The sequence below is a fragment of the Ursus maritimus genome, unplaced genomic scaffold (assembly GCF_017311325.1).
Source record: "Ursus maritimus isolate PB19 unplaced genomic scaffold, ASM1731132v1 scaffold_23, whole genome shotgun sequence".
Taxonomy (NCBI): Eukaryota; Metazoa; Chordata; class Mammalia; order Carnivora; family Ursidae; genus Ursus; species Ursus maritimus.
In genome coordinates, this window is record NW_024424786.1 from 20,508,200 (window position 1) to 20,514,754 (window position 6,555).

Genomic DNA, 6,555 nt, shown 5'->3' on the forward strand with positions numbered 1-6,555 from the left:
TGTCTTTTGATCAACTTTGGTGCCTGTCCTCTGTCAGTATCTGCATCTTGTCTGGGTCTGGCACCAAGAATGATAAAGATCAGCATAATATGTATATTTCCAAATGGCTTGCAGTCAGTAAAGTGTATCTATAATGGATCAACACTTGGCTTCCCAACACGGCATCATCACTCATGAAAACGCTTGAAAGCCCAGGAATAATACTTCAGATGTTGCCCCTGGGAACATGAAATGTCTATTTCAAAACACATTATGAGGGTATGAAATTACTTGTGATGTAATCCCGAGAGGATCAAATACATTCCCCAAGCTTGATTCACATTTTGATTCATTTGGAAAACATGAATTATTGCCTGTCTTATGTTCAGTTAAATTTCACATGTACGTGGATTTTCTTTTCTCCTCTTTCGGAGGAGTTCTTTTGAAATGACAGTCATATTGAAACAGGAAGTCAGGAAGCTGTTGCAATATCCTTAGGGCAAATGCTGTGAATTCACCTGCTGGTAACTTTGATTAAGGCCTGAGAATAGTCTGGATATCGCTGTCATCACAAAAGTAATTATTTAAAATGCCTAATTGCTCCTCTGGCTTGAGGAGTAAAAATACCCACAAGGCAGCCAATTCTGTGGCAGTTTGGGGATGATGTGGTTGAATGAATAAAGGAGTCAGGAGGAAGGCAGACCGTGACTTTGACTCGCAGTCCTCTAGGGCTGGCGACGGGAATGCCGGCCGAGCCTTGCTTAAGATCTGCTCCGTGACCCCGATCACTCCCATTGTATTTTCACCCTCACGGCAAAAACCAGGCTTTCTGTCCTGAGGTCTAATTCAGATAAAGAAAATAATTATGGGTCGGTTTATTTCCAAAATATAAAATTAAAATAACTTTGTTGAATCAGAGGAATAGTATTTATATGTTGTATGTTCATACATCTATGTATGTGTGTACATACATGTGTATATGCATAGAGCTAGTTTAGGGGTTCGAAGAGTATCATGGCCCAGCTTTTAGGCCACTAACCCACTCCTACCTGAGCATATTGTGAAGGGGCAAAATGAAGGCAGCTTTCTATTTGTTCGTTCTGAAGGACCTCTCTGATACATTGCCACGAGAGATGGCTTCAGGTGGCTCTGACAAGGAGGGAAGAGGGGCTCAATCGGGGTCCCTGCATGATTGAATGAACCAGAGAGTTTTATAATCTTGGAGAAGCTTGATAAAGGAGTGAGGCCACAGATGGCACAGGGAGAACGCAGTGACTATGTGTGGATAGCGGACGGGGGTGAGGAGGGGTTGAAGGCAACTTTGTTCTCTGGCAAAGCACCCCCTTCTTAGCCGAAAGTGGCTCAGTTCCCAGGGTTTGCTGCTAGACAGTCCGAGTTTGAATTCTCCTCTAGCTCCAAATCTTGCTAAGCGGTGTGACCTTGAATGAGTTACCTGACCTCTCTGAGCCTCAGAAAGGCCATCTGTTAAATGACATCATGCCTGATAGAGCTATTGTGGGTGTTGACTGAGATAATGCATTTAAACCCAGCACAGAGCTCCCACATTGTGAGTGTTCAGTAAAGCCTAGCTACTATAGTATAGTTACGTATGCACGTACGGATTTCTAGAGCTGAGAGTGTTCAGTCCTACATCTTAGTAGTGCCACCACGGAGCAAAAAGCTTACCTCCCTCCAGACCCAAGCTGGGTTGTGTTTGTCTCTGCTGGCAGGTTCTCTGTGTGTATTTAAGGAGAGAGAGCAGTCGAGCAGTCTTTGGCCTTGTCAGGGGCCCTGAGACTGGGCAGAGCCTTGTAGGTTCTGGGGTGCATGGCTCCAGGTCCTTGCCAGAGTCCCAGGGGTGCCTCCTTCCCATTGCTTTTCTGTCCCCGTGAGCTTGAACCCCAGTTTTGCTGTGATTGAGTGCTCCTTGTGCTAAGGGAGCCTGTAGGATAGAGAAGCTCTCTGGCCACCCTCTGCCAGGAGCCCCCGTTTTAAGACGTGCCGCTGTCCTTTGCACCTGCAAACCAGGTGGAAGTACAACACGGAGACCATAACACAGAGCCTGCGGGCCGTGCTCTCCTGCCGCTCCTGGCAGCCCCAAGTACGGTGCGTCTGCTGGGAGGAAGGGGAGCAGGGGGAATGGCTGTCAGTCCCTGAGCAGGGACCATGGCCAGAGGAACAGAGCACGGCTTCTGTGAGCCGGGGCTAAGAGGGGCGGTTCAGAGCTCAGCCTAATAGCATATCCACACAGCGGCCCCAAACAGGAGGTGGGGAGGCCGGAGATCCAGCCTAGACTTGACTGTGGCAGCTAAAGCTAGAATTACAAAGCGTTGTATAGATGGTAAAAGTTCCAGGCCTTGCTTGAGATGAACTTGGCTGTCAATTTTGTCCTTGGAGATTCAATAAAATCCTAGTAATAACACAATAAATAATAATAATAATAATAATTATAAAAACCAGCTAACATTCCCCAAGTCCTTACTATGTGTCGAACACTTTTCCAAGGATTTTACAGGCATCATCTCATTTTGTCTTTCAACAACACTTTTCATATCATCTCCAGTTTATAAATTAGGGCTCAGAGAAACTGAATAACTTGTCCAAACTTGCCCCTTTAGTAAATTGGCAAAGCCAGGACATAAATCGTGTTTGTCTGACCCCAGAGCCTGGCATTCCCAACCATTACACTCTCCTGCCTCTGAAGGGTCTACGCCGACCCCAAGAATGTCCTTGCAACCAACCAACACACTTTAAAGAGAGACTCATGGGCCGACCTTCTAGTAATAGCTGACACTTGGGGGGCACTTGCCACGTATGAGCTAATATGTGAGAACTGCAAATGTTTTCACCTTCCCCACACATCAGCCCCATGTCCCCCCACTTTTTGTCTTATGGGGAAACTGAAGCTTTAGAGAAAATAGTACCTTCCGGAGGTCAACAGAGCCTGCCAAGGTTCAGAATCAAGAGTTCAACCCTTACCATCGGAGGCATGAGTTCCTCCTCTTAGGATCCACTCTCGAGCCACGGAGCAACGCGAGGCTAGGTCTGGAGCTCCTCACACTCTGAATTTATAAGTGAGATTCAGGCTCTGTGGCTAGGCCCCTCCATCTCCCATTTGTATCCCTGCGCAGAGCCAAATGTGAGACGCTTAAACTTTAGGGTCAGGCCAAGTGTTGGGTCACCATGTCAACACTTAGGCTGCCCCCGCCCCAAGACCCCCCTCCCCCGTCCCACCCTGTGCACGATGGTCAAGCTGGTGCTAGACCGGAGCTTAGCCTTTGATGGAAGCCTGGAGGAGGACTGGCCACGAGGACGGTGGCTTGTCTCTCCATGTGAGTGACGCAGAAGTGGTCCAAGTCCTTAGCGAGCAGGGCACTGTGGGGGGTTGTGTTTTACCTGGAGCTTCCCATGAACAAAGTGGGGAGCAGAAAGTGGCCTGTCTCTCCCCCTCGGACCCTGGGCTGTGGCCACCCCAGCACACTGCTGTGCTGTCTCTCTGCAAAAAAATGCATTTGGGGTTCGCCAAACCCTAGCGGCTCATCATTTGTAGGGGACTTGATGCTTAAGGTCGAGTAGGTCCTGACTGGGAGTCTGGCACGAGGTAGGCGTCCATATGGTCTACTGGGCAGCGTGTGTGCCTCCTCCCCTTCAGATGAAGAGCGGACTTCTGTCTCCCAAGTGTCAGTCTTAGAAACTGCTGTGTAGGTGGGGTGCCTGGCTGGCTCCGTTGGAAGAGCACGAGACTCTTGATCTCAGGGTTGTGAGTTTGAGCCCCATGCTGGGTGTAGAGGTACTTAAAACTAAAAAAAAATATTTAGAATGAAGGAAGGAAGGAAGGAAGGAAGGAAGGAAGGAAGGAAGGAAGGAAAGAAAGAAAGAAAGGAAGGAGGGAGGGAGGAACTGGCGTGCAGAGGGTGACGTCCTGGGTGAATGTGGAACTCTGGACAATCACTGGGGGCGCAGAGTCAGATACCCTTCTCTCTGATGGTTGCTGCCATGAAGGGAGGGTTAAGAGAAGGCAGATGAAGAAAATCTCTGAATAATCCACATTTCATTTCACCTTGGGTTTGAAATCAAATGCACAGGGTGTGTGTGTGTGTGTGTGTGTGTGTGTGTGTGTGTGTAGTTTGTAATAGCCCAAGTCGCAATGTATGCTGTATTCCCAGAGTGCGCAGCCCCTAGGAAGACACAAAGGTGGCCCGGATGCCCCACGCACTTTCTTCACCTCCACTTATAAGGCAATTACTCTTTATTTGTACCGAGCGCGGCACTGGGTGCTTTAAAGCCTCTTACCTTTTTCAATCCTCTAGCAAATCTCTGCGGTAGGTCCTAATACCATGCCTCTCTCCCAGGAGAGGCTACAGCAGTTCGGAAAAGCTGGGGGACAGCCCAAGGTCACCACACCAGCATGATCAAAGCCTGCGGCCTCCACAGGCTCTCTTCTAACTGTGTTCTCCACTGGGGGTGATTTGGCCCCAGGGGACGTTTCGGGGGAGGGAGGGACCTGGAGGGGGTTGTGTCTGGCTTGTAGTGGCTAGAGTCCAGGGAGGAGCCACCATCCTGCAATGCCCAGGAAGGCCAGGGAACCCTCCCAGCACAGGGCTTCAGTCTCGCAGACGCTGAGAAAGTCAGCTTCTCACCCTGAGCACTTGGCCATCGTTGCCAGAATTCCCCCTTGAGCTAGAGATGAGGACCCAGGGGTTCTTTTCTCTGCTTGCTTTTGACTCGAAAGGGGGAATCATTCTTATTGAGGCTCTGAATTTACTTCTGCCAATCTTGGGAAGAAGCTAACTGTGTTGGAGAAACTGCTTCAGAATTGGTGTTTAAAGAAAGGGCAAAAAACCGATTTTTGCTGGAGGGTGTGCGTGCCGTGCTGGACCAGACATCATTAAATCCAGTAGGTTATTCATCCTTCAAAACAGGACATTGACATTCCCCCTCCATGCCCCCTCGAAGGCCAGAGAAGAAACTGAGTTTGGAAAGGTTGTCACACTCAAGGTCACGTGGCTTACAGACGGGGAGCCTGGATTCAAACCCAGACCGCAAAGCTTCCAAAGTCTCTACCTGTATCGACGAGATATTTTTCTTCAAGAAACAATAAAAGCTATGCTGATGGTAAACTGGGAAGCTTACAGAGGCGCATTAAAAAAATCCCCCTACTTTGTAATTAAAAGGATTGCTTTTTATACCCCATAAAAGTAATCTCGATGTGCCATAGAAAGTGTACATTAGTATATGGGAGTGTGGGTGAGCTGGGTATAATAATGCTTTTTTACAATTCTCAAGGGACATTTATTATCTATCATCTCATTTGATCTCCTCAAGACGCTTGGGAGGCTGTCGGTGGGGGGCAAATGTCCTTTTCCACCTGAGGAACTGGGCCTCAGAGGGGGTAGGACTTGGGGAGAGGCCGTCAGCTACACTAGCCCTGGGCTTTCTGTGCTCACCCCTCCGGGCACAGGCCGCAGCATCACGGTTGGAGACGCTGACCTTCTTTTCTCATGAGCCTGGGTGAGCTCGAGTGAACTCTGACTCAGTAAGGGTTAAGCCACATAAACTCTTTTATGAGTAGTAACCATTTACTGTGCCCTGTAAAAAAAAAAAAAAAAAAAAAAAAAAAAGGGCCCCTTGCTGTGCTGGCTCCTTTCCCTAGCAGGGGGGGTGCCAGAGGGAGCAGTGTTCATGCGCACAGGCCAGCCCCTTGGGGGGCCAGGTGCTGATGGGGCAGCTGGGGCCTCCTCGTCCTACAGGCTTCTCTGTGGGTTGAGAGTAGTCCTGGACGCCTTCAGGAGATCACGGAGAGAGAAGATAACCTGCCCCAAGGGAAGGGGCTTGTGGGCGTTTGGTCGTAAGTGGAGAACTGGCCCGTGCTGTCCTGCGACATTTATTGAATTCCTTGCCATTACCTGCTAAGCTTTCCGCACGCACGACCTCATTTGATTCTCTCAGCCCTTTGAGTTTGGGGTTGTTCTCATTTTATAGCTGGGGAAAGTGAGGATCGGAGCGTTTTGGGGCTGCACATGCTTGGAACTGGCCGGATGTCATGCACGGCCAGCAGGGGACCTAGGATCTGAGCCCACCTCTCCCCAGATCTGAAGCCGGGATGCTCAGCCGTCCTACCAACCTGCCTTCTAGATTTGGGGGGAGGGGGAAACAGAAACCCCGAACTTGTCTTGCTCCCACTGAATGGCCGCTGGGAAACAGCCCTGCAGGCAAACCCTTCCGAAAGCATTTCAGGGAAGCCTTCCCCACCCCTCAACCCCAGGCTGAAGGGCCGATCCCTCCTCCATGCAGATGGGCTGGGCTCTGAGCTTCAGCTCTTTCAGGGTTAAACAGTAACCTTTCTACTGCTTGTGGTTGAGCAAATGCCAGCGAGGAACAGGCCCAGCCTTGAGCAAACAGGAGACTGGGCCATGCCCCTTCTCTCCCCCAGCCACCCCTCTGGGGACCTGCAGGGTTTCTGTCGCCCTGGAGTCCCCCATTGGATTGCTTAGCTGAGGGCAAGTGTTCTAGAAAGCTCAATAGGAAAAAGGAGAGGAAGGTTTGGCTTGGGTTGGTCTTCCTTCTCTGAGACTG